Source organism: Alosa sapidissima, chromosome 16 (genome assembly GCF_018492685.1).
Source record: "Alosa sapidissima isolate fAloSap1 chromosome 16, fAloSap1.pri, whole genome shotgun sequence".
In the NCBI taxonomy this organism is placed as follows: Eukaryota; Metazoa; Chordata; class Actinopteri; order Clupeiformes; family Clupeidae; genus Alosa; species Alosa sapidissima.
This window is the reverse complement of record NC_055972.1, coordinates 32,456,114-32,470,280: the sequence shown is the minus strand read 5'-3', so window position 1 is coordinate 32,470,280 and position 14,167 is coordinate 32,456,114.

Sequence of the window (14,167 nt, the reverse complement as noted above, 5' to 3'; positions counted from 1 at the left end):
TATCCACTTTTTAAATATGTATAATATTACCATGTGAAAAATGTTGTTTCTGTATGGTTGCACACCATATTTATGATGTAAAAAGAGTGTCATTCTCCATCAAATTCAATCAGATCAGTTACAAACAATAAAATATAGACCTAAATGAAGATTTTAACAACAGTTCTATTTGCGTATGCACAACTTTTTTTTTCCGTGGTAAGGATGACCTTTGCATGGAATTGCCCTACAGTAATAAACACATCAAAATACTTGCTTGTGGTTTATTATGTGGAATAATAGAGAATCCTGCTAGTAGCGGCTGAGGAGAAAAAGTTCCTCTGGTCACAGAGTGGTATTTCCATTGTCATGGGGTTGGCACAGTGTCAGTAATGACGTACTGTCCTCCTTTCTACTTGTGCAGACGCCCTGTTTTCCATTCACACACACACAGGTATGGAGGGCTGGACCCCCTGGTGCTTCCAACAGTGCTGTCTGAATCATCCATTAAAATACAATGATATTATCCATCCATCACCACCGATATTTTGGAAATGATAGTTTAATGTACCTTTTTAACTACATATAACTTTATGTGACTCTCACCGTGATTATTTATTTATTTTTTTGCTAGCTATGTGAAAACAGTGAAGCGGGCAGTGAGGTGAAAGGAGAGCGAGAGCCATTGTGTTTTTTTCCCTGTCATTAAGCCGTGGCGGGAGATGATGTGAACGCTGTGTGTGTTCCAGGGGAAGTATTTATGGCCCTGCTAGAGCCGCGTTGGGCTGTGCTCATAGTGGAGATAATGGAAGCATATAGAACAAAGCAAGCCATCATAATGGTAACAATGAGAGACATGAACAGCCAGGATAAATATGCTCAGTGTTCCCCATGTTCCATTGCAAACTGTACCTTTTACATACACTTGTGTTAAGGCTTAGCCTGTAGGCTAGGTTTTGAGAAAATAATTAGTTTGCATCCATGGAAAAGTATAATATGCAGAACATGTTCTAAGTTATTTTTTTAAATATGCATTACTGCCAAATTGAAGCGCTTTGTCATGCTGATGATATTGACTGCAGATAGAAGGGATTTTAATTTCAATTTGATTTAATTTTGACAATGCATGAGTGGGTTTCCTCACTAAATTGGTAGTAATACAAACAGGATTTCACTCCATTAAACAAGGGCAAACTGTATGGAAATGACTCTTATGAAAACGATTGTTAACCAAGCAATGTATTACTTTCTCTCTCTGAGCTGAAATGCACAAAGGCAGAGAATACAGTGTAAGCACATTAGCTATGACAGGCCCAAAGATGAGGCCCAATTACAATGGAGACAAGGATCACATTACAGCATAACCTGTGGTGATAAAAAGGGATCTGCGATTAAGAAAACATACCATTTGAAATAGTACCGTAAATGGATGGATTTAAGAAGCTGCTCTAATATGTAACATGGTGCCCTGTAATACAAGCAATATACAGATACGGTATATAATATATATATACAGATTGTCTTTGACCAAATGTTTTCAATGTTTTCTTGAATCTGGCCATTTTCTTTAACAAAATATTAGAAATGTTCTCTTTCTCTGTGCGATTCCTCTAATCTATCTGAGTGGTGTTGGGAAATCTCATTGTGAGAATGTCCAGGCCTGTCCATCATTCCACTCCTCCGTCCTCTCCAGCTCAACCCTCAGGCCACCCTGTGTGAGGAGGAAAGAAGACGTTTACTCCCCCATGTTACTTCTGACAACAAACTCCCTAAGCTATATGATCCACACCACTAGCGTTGGACTTCCTGCATGCTTTTCCACGGGTACTCAAGGATTCTCTCCAGACTCAGTGTAGCACCTCAGAGCCCTCAGCAACCTCCGGGGAAGTAGATTAACAATTTAGAGATGCGGACGTCGACCCTAGACACCAGTAGCTAGCAACATGTGGCCTATCACCCAGCCTTAATCTCCTCAAGTGCTCAGCACAGACGTGAAGGAGAAGTGCGTCCTCGGGCACATTGTTTATGTGCTGCTCTGTGTGACGGCTCTTTGTGTCCTCCACTTTGTTTTGTTTTTCATGCTACTTAACACTGACATTGAATGCCATGTGTGTTTATCTATCTCCTGTAGACTAATCTGTTTGAATTACTGCTGGAATTTGTGATAGTCCCATTATGTATTAGAAAAGCAATTATCACTTCATTAAATGTCTAAGGTGTTAACACAAGGCACAAGAATAAGCCATCTGTTGAATTATTTTCTCGAGTCCCTTTTAGATGCCATCCACTAAACAACAGTTTTAACTAATTAGGGTGCTACTTGGTAATTTAACTTTGAAAATGGGATGTCTTCTGTTACTTGTCTAATAATAGCGATGCATATGGCGAGTGTTTGGAATCTGGTAATGAGAGAGATGGCCCCCTCAATTTGTCTTGGAGATCAGAGAAAGGCAGATTGGAGCCTGAGGACTCAATTCACCTGAGCATATGTCGGAATCAGGAGGTTCACAATGTGGTAGCAGATTTGATCCCAAACTTTGTGCCCTATTTCTTTGGGGTATAGAGGGGAAAAAACATTATGTTTAGATATGGAAAAATATGCCAAGCATCAATGTAGAAATAGGGGTATCTACTTTAATCATTATAGTGAAGTGATAAGATAGTTGTGGAGTAGATTGATGTGACAGAATGCAAGTAGGGCAATATCTATGTAGAAACAGAAAGCAGACCATGTGTGCTTTTTCATGAATTTAAGAAGGATCCTCTAAACATTAGTAACTCATCTGTCAATGGCACATGAAGTACTTGAAAAACGGCTTTCCTTTGCTTAATTTGTAGACACTCACACATGCAGGGATTAATGACAGAAGGGCAATGTCATTGCTTTAAATCCCAAATTCATTTTCGAAAATCAATCAATCAGGGCCATAATTGGGCTATATCACCATGTTTTCAGTGCTGCATTGCAGTGCGTGCCTTGAAATATGTGGTATCAGCTAATCCGTAGATTCTTAAATGTGAGCTGTGAGGTTCAGGACAGATATATGTGTATGAGGGAGTGTCATCATCAGTCTGAGGTTCTCATCTCTAAGTGCCTGCCAACTGAGCAATCTGCATGAAAGGGAATCTCCTGAAGTACAACATGTCATCTGCAGACATTAGTCTTGATAAACCCACAGACCCAGTTTCTCAAGATCGCAAAGGATTTAGACAAAGATTATATATTTCATGCAGCCTGTAATTACATCTGTGCCAGTTTTTATTGGGTGCCATTTTTTTCATCCATCCTAGTTAACATAATGTACCATCCTAGATGGCATGTTTAAAGAGGGCAGGTAAGAGCTATAATCATTTGTTTAAAACTTGTTTAAAATATTACTCTGTTGAAATGGCCTAGATAATTAAATCTTCTGTTTTCATGATAGGGATAATTTGAATAATCTGATATTGAATTTGTCTTAAACGATCTTCAGATAAAAGAGACAGTCTCCTGTGTGGGCTGGCAGGATCTTTCCCTCTCCTCTATTCAGGGTCGGAGGATTTATTGACAAACGAGAAGGGAAGCTGGCAGAGGAATTGGCCTCATTTGTTTACTATAGCTGTGTAATGGCAGATCAGCTCTTCAGGGCACAGAGCTGACAGCATCTAGGCTGAATGAGAAAACACCCATGCTGATTTTATTGGCTACCTTTTAAGCCATTCCACCTAATGCTGTTTGTCTGATTAGATGCTGAAGCTCTGAATGTAATCCAATTCCTGCTATCCAGATGAACTATCCTAATGACAAATTGTTTAGAGGAGGACACTTGTCCAATATGAATGGCAAAGCACTGGCAGTAGTCGCCTTGGTGTAACACGCCATGCCATTTCTACTCAAAGGCTTGTTTTCACTTCACCTTTCCTCTTTGGCAGGGAAGAGATTTCAGAATGGTGAAGACACACACTGAGGGTTGGTTTTGAGAATTCCAGCAGGATTATGTTTGCCATGTCCACCCTTTATCATCAAATGCAGCATTACTAATAGCCATTGGAAGGACATTTGTGTTCCTTAAGCTGCCAGAAAAAGAGAAAAGTTGCGTTGATCTTGAGCCGCTCCTTAATGAACAGGTGTCTACATAACACAGACCACCTCACAGATGGTAACATAATTAGCATTCATTATGGCAGGCTTTCCAAGGCCAAGATGTGCATGGCTATGAGGGCTGGCTAACCTCTTCACCCTCTAGCAGGCCTCCTTGGGGGGGGGGGGGGGGGGGGGGTTGACACATATTTTCTCTGGGAATGGACAAAAGTGGAAGCCCTTTCACAAGGTGTCATCCTGATCCTGAGATGCCTGTTAAAGCACAGTAATGCCAAAGGTCACCTGTCAGCTCTCTAACCACCATACTATGAATATTGAGTAATCCTTTCTAGTAATCCTACGAAGGAAGTTATTAAATTAGTGTCACCTGGGTCCCAGTCTATATTTTATAAGTACAGCTTTTTATCCAAAGGAGCATGGGCCAGTCAGGATCATGAGAAATGGAGGTTCTCACAACACATGCTCCTGTCTTGGACTCTGTGCCCTTGTTCAAGTATGCACTGAAGCCATTTCACACACCGAGCATATGTCTGTGTGACAGTCATCTCTCTGAGGTTTAAAAACAATGAGCTTTCCTCCCGCTGCGGTGGTGTTTTGAAGCCAGTGGTTTGTGGTGGTGGTCAGGTCAATCCACGTGCATGTCAGCTTTCATGCCTGACTGCTTCTGTTGTGGGGCTTTGAGGGTGGGGGGTGACTGTGGGAGGGGGGGCAGAGGCTGCTAGGAGCAACAGGAGTATGCCTGTCATTTTCTCCACTTAGAAATGAATTCCATCTAATCTCATTTCACCATGTCAAATGGCACTGTGACATGCTGTTTTCCTCCGTAACATTTGGTTATGCTGAAGCAGTTGACTGCCTCCCGATGCAGGCTGACACCCTCTGGTTATTAAAAACTGTTTGCTCTTTGCAATATTCCATGATGTGGGTTAACTGCAGAGCAATACAAAGGCTAAATAAAGCCCTCTGTTGGCTTTTGTGTCAGATGTGTCTTACTGGTGGCCTGTTTTATTGTAATTCATTGTGTTTGCCTTGCACTGAGAGACAGCATGTGGAATGTTCCATTGAGCAGACACATGTATAATGGAGAGCAAGTTCATTCTGTTCTTCCAATTGTTCTGAGAGAGAAGATAAGTGCCTCTAAATAATTTTGTAAAGCATCGGGGCAAACTTATGTGTGTCTAAGCAGTAGGACATGGGTCATATCTGTTTAGGGATTCACATGTGTATTGGTGCTTTATGGTAGCCTGGAAGCCAGCCCCAATTTAACCCCACAAAATTTGAGGTCGGGAAATTCGGTCTGGACTTGTTCCATTGAGAAGCTTCTATGAAAACGTGCGGACCAATCAAATTGTCTGGGCGGGCTTTATATGATGATGGATAGATAAGCAACCATAGATATGTAGGCAGAGGTGCCTATTCATTCATGTTAATTGAGCTTGCTTCGGTTGATTTTGTTTACTACAATAAGCCTATCACAAGAAGCTAGACGTTTCAATGTTGCTATCCCGTCTGTTGTATAAGATATTGACAGGACAATAATTTTAAAAAGTGAACAGAAAACAGTGATTAAAACATTTGTGGATAAGAAAGATGTTTTGTCTGTTCTCCCCACAGGATTCACGGTAGGCTATTTTGTTGCTCTGATTGGTTAGGGTTATCCAATTGTGTCCAGAGGTATTCTTCCCTGTGTAGGTTGAAACACGGCCCATAATCCCGTCCCAATGCAAGCAGTATCAGACTCACAATCTGAATAGTTCTCAGGCTAGGTTTATGGTCCATTTACATCAATACTTGAATTGAGACGATGTCAGACAGGACTCATTAGGGGATCAGTACTCTTAATTATGACATTTGGTTAGTGGATGGTGGATTAACAACAACCTCATATCAATCTATAGACCTTTACTGGTGACTCATTTTCTGTAGCCTATTGCAATACACCTTTCTACTAAACAAATTAACACAAGTGCAACCATAGTCCTTGTTTCATAAAATTGAGTTGTGTATTAATGACATACATAGAATATTTACCTATGACCCATAAATTGAATGGGTATTTCCCAGGACAAAAGACGTGTATGATGCCGTTTCTGTGATCATGTACATTTAAAACGTGTGTGTCAAAACAACAATTCCACTAATTCACACACACACCTCAACAACAACTAATTCTTCTCTCTCTCTCTCTCTCTCTCTCTCTCTCACACACACACACTCACACACACACACACACACACACACACACACACACACACACACACACCTCCACACAGTGCATGTACTGTAGGAGTTGGAGAGATGGAGCTGTTTGCTGGAGTAATGTATGGGTCTGTTTAAGTAATGGCCAGGTAGTACTAGATGAATGTGAGGTGTTCAGCTCCATTAGGGCCTGTGCATCAGGGCAGCATTATTGCATTAGCCCTGCTCTTTAAGAGGAGATTGGCTATGTGACCAGCTTCTGAACACCCTCAGCCCGCTCTGGATGGCACAAACTACAGCTTGGCTCATTGCTTTCAATGATAAAAATGTTCAAATTGCCAGCATCTAGCACATAGACTTCTCTGATGACTTTCGGCTGTTTGTCAAATGGAAATGCGTGGCTGTTATCTCACAAGAATTTGAAAAGGATGCAGAGCATGGATACTTCTTTAGATAAAACATAAATAACTATTATTCAATACTTCTTTAGATAAAACATAAATAACTATTATTCAATACTTCTTTAGATAAAACATAAATAACTATTATTCAGGACAGACTTTTATACAAGGAGTATGCAGATAAGGCCGGATCCAAGAGGTGGCAAAGATACAGTATGTCAGATTTTAGACTGTAATACATCATTGTAATTATAATCATTTTATATCCAAAGAAATCCAATCTCACCCCTTAAAACAGGCATATGACTTTACCACATCTACTTATTGTGATGTTTCAACCCAAGCTGTTTAGATTTGAAAGTAGTGCCCTCTATGATGAGGACAGGGAGAAATCATCACACAAATGATCAGTCTGTAGAGCATTTGTCTAGAGTGGTCTTCTTCCGAATACTCTGTGGTGCCTGTAAACTTCTGTAGTTTTGTGTTGCAATGGAGCAATGAGTTCACAATTCTAAAATGAATAATTAATTCCTTATAAATCAGTCACACAGCTCTGTGTCAGATACATTTGGAATTTTCTATAAAGCTCGTCAAATGTTATATTTAGTGATGGGCAACAAAAACGTTTGATTTTATTTCAGGACAATGCTACGCAGAATTCATTTTTGCATAAATATAATCAATCAGTGGTCTACGATAATCTGTGGGCAAAGCATGGATATTTTGTTAGGTTATTTTGAGTTCTAACAGAATACTGTGAGTTGTACAATCATTCAGTGGTCCTTAACTTGTTCATGTACAGTGAGACGATATTTAATGTGCATTACTTTAATGAGCCTATTTGCAAAATGATAAAACAAATCTTCATTGTCAAGATCACCCACTTCACAGTCATCATTAAATTATTGATGCATTTCCCTCCCTAAATATTCACAAATGCCAGTAACATTATCCATAACCACTTACATCTACACATTTGCTCAGACAGAAAATTCCACTGCTATTCCTGTTTTATTTGGACTCACTGCTGAGATGCCCATTAGTGAAATGGTTGCCTGCTTAGTGAGGGCATTTGATAAAAATTGTTTTTTGTAACTGGTGATATTTTTAAAAATACTTTTATGCATACATCAGCATCCTTAACTTTGTGTGTGTGTGTTGGGGGAGCCCCCCCCCCCCCCCCCCCCCCTTTGAATAGCTACAAAATTTAAAAAAAACACATAGCAACGACTTCATTCTGTAGTCACTGTGTCTAGTGTAGCCGACTAACTTTTGCCTTGAAAATAATGAAACAGTTTCTCATATATTCATTTCCTCCTGACTCTTGCTGTTCTTCCTTTAAGCTTATTATCAACAGGAATGGAACATAAAACAGTGTTTTCCTCTGATAGGATTTAAAGCTCATGTATCCAAAAGCACTATTGTCAGTAGCTCAGGCTGGTTGTAGCTTCAATGAATTTCTGACCCTCTTGGCATAAAAAGCTTTAATGGAAAACAAAATGTCTCCTGTGATTCATCCCGTTGTTATGCTAAAGACACTAGCCCCAAGTGACCAGCACTCTGAATATCTGCATGGGATGTTTGCCTGCTTTTTTGGAAAGGGTGCAAGTTGGAGTTCCTTCTGTTCTCCATATGGCAGTATTGTCTTGGTAATGCGTTACAATGCACCCCTTCTGAGTATGCTGCGGGGCCCACTGCTGGAGGATAACCTATTGGTTTCACTTTTTTTCTTTTGTGTGTGTGTGTGTGTGTGTGTGTGTGTGTGTGTGTGTGTGTGTGTGTGTGTGTGTGTGTGAGAGAGAGAGAGAGAGAGAGAGAGAGAGAGAGAGAGAGAGAGAGAGAGAGGGAGAGAGAGAGAGGAGAGAGAGTGAGAGAGAGAGAGAAACCCCAGGGGCAGACAAACAGCCTGAGGGCAGGCTGTTGTCTGGGTTGAGGGTTGAGGGATGTGGGCGCGTGGCAGACCCACTGCCAGGCCAGACTGAGGCCCACACCATGCCACATATAAAGAGACCAGGCCAGACTGAGGCCCACACCATGCCACATATAAAGAGACTAGGACTAGGAATACGCACCTCAAGGTTAAGCCACCTACTTAGAATCCTACATCTAAACAAAACAATTTCCACAGAGAATGCAAATATTGTGATAGTGTGACACTCTCTTCAAACATGTCTCTCAAATGTCTCTGTGTAGATTAGAAAATAATCCAGTCACAAAGGGATTTGAGCTGAAACCAGTCACTTCATAACATCTTCTCCATCTGATACATTTACCTCCTGTCATGCACAGTTTCAAAAAGAAGGACATTTTCACTGCTATGTCTCTTTAATCCCTAGGTTGACATTTACTGTTTCAAATATTTTGTATGGCTATATACTTTTCTGAACTACATGTTCTTACATTGAGCTTGATCCAAATCCTGTTCAATATTTTTTTATATTGCAGGATATAAATATATGTATTGTGAAAAAGAGGATTTGATTAATTTCCATACAAACTCTTGGCTTAGGTGTTTCACCAATTATCAGTACCATGACAGAGCTTGCATGACTGAACTGAATTTTTTAAATCTTCTTTCCTCATTGCTGTGTATCCTTGACTGCTTCACATTTCAAAATGACCAGGGAAGTAATATTAATGATGTTGGCCCAAGAAAATTAGGAATCACTTTTAAGATGCAAAGTGAAATGTATGTATCAACCTTTTTTAACACAACCTATTCATTTAGTTGTACTCAAATAAACACCAATGGACTTTGGGGACCCCTTTTTACTGACAGCCTTGTTATTCTGAGAGGAAAACAAACAAGTAAACAAACAGGCAAACAAAGAACTGAAGCAGTTTGCTGGTGGTCATCATTTCTTTGGTCATAGCTGTCCAATCGGTCTTCTTTTGGCAGGTTTACAGTAAGACGGTCAGAAGAGGCCATCTGCAACAGAACATGGCCCAGTCTCAAGTCAGAGACCCTTAAAGTCGCTCCACCCACGTCTTTGTCACAACCTGTGTCTCTCTTTGTCCCTTTATTTAAATTTCACGTGAAGCTGAAGTTAACTTTCTATGCCTACTCTCCAGTCAGCCTTACCTCATCCATCTGAGTGTATTTGTAATTCTTTGCAGGGGTTAGATGGTGCTCAGCCCATGCCTACCTAATCATTCTGGAGTTGCTGAGTCGACAGCTACCACACGCTAACAAACAAATCACCCGTCCTGAAAACACTAATTGGCCTTAAGCTCGTGGAGGGACTTTCTCTACATTCATTTTGAGGTCTTCTTCATAAAAGATTGCCACTGCAGGGACTTATACACGTCTTACTTTAGCCTTTAAAAACTCTACTGGCCTCCCTCCCCTGAAGGAACTGTGGTGACAACACAGTTCTTTTAACAGATAAAAGAGAAACAGAGGCACTCTGTTCTTGTGAGATGAAAGGCCTGCTAGAAAACTGGGGGATCTTCTTGATAAATATTGCGGCTCCTTATACAACATATCTTTGTCACTGACAAAGAATAACCAGCTGGTGAAATGAAATGCTACATAGCATCTGAGGACAAGGGACAATTTCAGCTTGGCTGACCATACACTAGCCTTTGAGTTGGCCCTGGGAAAGCTGTTTGTTAGACCTAGAGTAGTGGGAACTGACAAAGAAGCCTGTTTTTTTTTTTGCCATTGATGACAAAGCCAAAGTGTGAAAACAGTTTTCCAATGCACAGTCAGAAAAAAAAAGTCATGAATTACGTCTGTGCTGTCTAGTCAGGAGCCCAGAGTGAAACACTAGCGTTGGCTTTTTTCCATTTCCAGTTGAAAATGTCCCTCATTAGCTTTCCACAGCGTAGATTGTATTAGGATGCTTCAAATTCATTTGTTGCTGACCCTAAAGTTTTTATCATTGGCAATCTGTTCCTCAGTCTTACCTCAAAAACATCTATAAAAAAATCACACACGTGAAAATGCACACACATTGCACAGAATGTACTTGTCTTGTACTGATTCCAGAGCTTATTTCCACTGATTAATGATTCAATGTTTTGTGACGTATCTTTCCTCCATTGTTGCCAATGAATTTATTTTTTCTTTAAATTGAAAATTGAGCACATGAAATGACAAGGATTCCTGTTTCACACCATACCAGAGGTTGTTAATGAATAAGGCATAAATTCATAAATCCATATGGAAGGCACTTGCAACCAAATTGGTAAGTCCACATACAGTATCATTGCTTCTGTACTGTATTAAATATTTTTGCAAATTATTCAAATTTCTCAGAACCCTTTCTGTTACACAGAAAATGTCATATAAACATGTTGTGAATGCTGTGCCTTTGCCCTTCCGCCTGACCAACATAATGTTTTATTAGCTCATTACGGATACTCTTCTTTTTCCTTAAATCAAGGATAAGTGTGCAAGAAAACATATCATTTTATTCTTTCTTTTTTAAGCATGCCACAGATTTCTAATTACTCCTCAGTACCAACAGACCTTTCAAACATAAAATCATCATCCAGTCCTGAGGAGATGCTTCATAGCTGTTAACGGCATGGTGTGAAATTGATGCCGATTAAAAGGAGGAAAATATATATCATGAAGCCAGTGCAAGACTGCACAAATAGAAGCTTTGCCGGCATTAAGATATGGAGGCAGGACCTTGACTGCTCCCTGTTTGAGGGAGGACCCCTGCTGGTCTAAGTCTCCTCACACTGATGTGGGCACTCTGGTGTCTGAGCTACAGGCCTAGGATCAGCCTTAATGTCCCAGTCATAGTTTAGATCACATATAGACCAGGAAAGGTCAGAGTCCTAAAGGACAATCGTAACAATATATGTCTAAACTGAGAACCCTTACAGCTATTGTTCCATCCCTATTTATTATGCTCAACTGTAAATACTCAAATAATGACTATTGATATTTATGCAAAAGTTACCACCTTTGGCCAGCAAAGCCTTCTCTTGGCAAAAACAGATTCTTTTTTTTCCTCCACAGTATCATCGCCTGGCTTTATTTACCCAGCGGTGGCCAGGCCTCTGCAAGTATTTCAGCACAAAGTTATCCTGTTACAAAAGGATTCCCTTTCAAAGTTCATGTAAAATGAATTACGTGAGTGTGTATGAACGAAACCTTATTCCACCGGGAGGGAATTTGTCTAGCTGTACTTAAGAAGCACCTCTTGTAATTTATAAGCCCCTAATTTTTTCGTAATTAAATACCACTTGAATATTTAACACCATTGTGTGGGTCTCTAGCTAAACGAGCACAATGTCGTTTAGACTATCAAGTGACTATTGTCTTGCGAAATGAGCCAATAACTGAGTGCAAAGCCATCCGTTGCCCCATTCCATAATTTATTTGCATAATTAGATCTTAATTTTAATTCCCTATGCAAATATATGCCCCTTTTTAAATTGCATTTGAATTTAAATTCAATCCTTTCATAGGCCTTCAGTGAATAAATGTAATGATATTGTAAAAATATAATGAAAAATGGTTGGTTAGGATAAAACATGACCCCATTATATAGTAAGTAGCTGTCTCCTGTTATACTGATCCTACAGATTTTGTATTGTAAAATTATTGCATTGTAAATATTTGTTTTCCACCCCCAAAATGATCTGAGTTAAAAGTCCAAGGGTACTGTGTCAGTGTCTATTTTGACATTCTTCTCCACTAACGGGAGTGTTTTCTCTTATTTCACTAAGAAAAAAGTGGAGGGAGTAAGGCTTCGAGGACACTTACTGGCTTTCTATTATTCCAAGAGATCAGATGAGGGGAGAAACAGCCTTACTTTCAGCAGCTGAGCTGATGCCCCATCCCCAGTGGTGGCCTTTGTGAAGGGAGGAACACAAACCCGACACAGGACAAAGTGAGTAGAAATTGACCTGGTTGATCCTTTTTCGGGTGAGGCGGCCTTCTCTTTCATCCGCAGCTAAGGGCTGAGGACCCAGCTCCTTGGGTAGCACTTAAACAAATATAATACTGTCCTGACTCCTGGCCTCATTTGGGCCTGTGGTTGTCAGCACGTCTGGACGCAAACACTCGCAGGGGTGGCGGGGCTCACACAGCCAGAGCAGGATAGAAACATGAGCCTGACAAGCCTGTGGGCCAGGGGAAGTCGCCAAAAGGGACAAATTAGCTTTAAACAATGGGGCATCTCTTCCACAGGGGATAATTAAATGTTTCTTCATCAAAGTGAAAAGACATTTTGCAAGCTGCTCGTTTTGTAATTCTACCAGGTTTGCCCCAGAGATGCTTTTTTTGCATTTCAAACTCCTCTTAGCACTATTGATAGAGAGTCCATTTAATTACACTGTTGGGGGTGTTAATTATAAGGAGTATTCAGGCCAAGCTATTGCCGCGTCTAGATAACAGAGTCTATAGTGTGTCCTTTGGTGCCCAAGTCTCTAGAGTATTCACCACAAAGACTCTTGTGACTTCAACAAACACAGATGTACAAAATGTAATGTGTTTTTGATTAAAGCATCCATGTTGACATATTGGAATGTATTACTCTACACTTTAATTCATTAATAAGCACTATTTTTAACAACAGTCATTGTTGTGAGACCAGTGTTTTTTACATTTGACATAATGGAAAATTGACTAATTGTATAGAATTGAATAACAATATGCGGAGTACAGTATATTACTCAGTCTGTCTTTTAAAGATGTGAGGAAGTTCCCCTAGCCTTTTAGTCTTGACCAGGCCCATCTGCAGCATTTGACTGGGACATTCTGTGCCTGGCCCCTTTCTCTGGCCACTGAGCTGTGGATTACATGGTTTGTTGTAGGGCTGAGGATCAGAAGGAGGAAGCTGAATAATGTTGCCCCACTCTTTGAGGGAGGGCCATGCATGGCTGACTTCAGAATAGCTTTAACAGGATATCTCTGAGGAAACGATGGCTTTTACCCCCCCCCCCCCCCTTCAAAAAAGGTGTGTCAAAAAAGCTTTTTTAATCAGGCACTGAAATACTGTTTAAAAAGGAAACTCTTTGAATTAAAGGACTAGAAATTGAGTTTTAAACTGATGTACTGATCTCTTCTTGTTTAAATGATTTTGGTACAATATAATAATATAGGAATAAATTATAGTTGAATGCCAAATCTGGTTCTGTCTTGTTGAAGCCCTTTCTGAGGAGTAAAGGATTAATGAAGATTATCAGTCACAGTGAATTATTACAAAGGCATAGTGTTATGCAATACAAGACCCTCCGCCCTGCTCTTTCTACATAGTGGGGGACAAAAACAGAGGGAGATAGAGTGAGTGAGTGAGTGAGTGAGTGAGTGTAAGAGAGATTACAGATAGACAATTCATTAAATAAGTGTTTTTATGTAGTGTTAAAAATCTTTTAAGGAAAGCCATGGAAAAAAATGTCTGTCCCTGACGTGTGTGTGGGCTGCTGACTCCAGGGACTCTTCCTGATCTCTGGGGCCTGTTTGCTCAACAGCATCAGTTATTCTTTCACAGCAGGACTGTCACAGGGCCAATCATGGAAATGGCCATTTCTCTAACACCATTGT